Raw genomic sequence first — 249 nt, 5'->3', positions numbered from 1 at the left:
ACATCAGGCACGTGATCCGTATTGTCACTATTGTCTGCCTGATTCCCCGTCTTCACGTCCCCTCCCTTTCCATAAGGACCTTGATAGAATGCATTCAAAATTGTAATACAAGGTTTTTATTAGCTAACCGGCTTGTCTCTTGACATCTAGTGGTGGAAGCACTCTCATAGGTAACAAGTGCAATACTTGATCGGGACTCTAGGCACATACCTGTAGTTTGGACTTTAGTAACACCTACAGAACGCTCAT

Source organism: Salvelinus sp. IW2-2015, unplaced genomic scaffold (assembly GCF_002910315.2).
Source record: "Salvelinus sp. IW2-2015 unplaced genomic scaffold, ASM291031v2 Un_scaffold2864, whole genome shotgun sequence".
Classification (NCBI taxonomy): domain Eukaryota; kingdom Metazoa; phylum Chordata; class Actinopteri; order Salmoniformes; family Salmonidae; genus Salvelinus; species Salvelinus sp. IW2-2015.
This window is presented reverse-complemented; position numbering follows the sequence as displayed.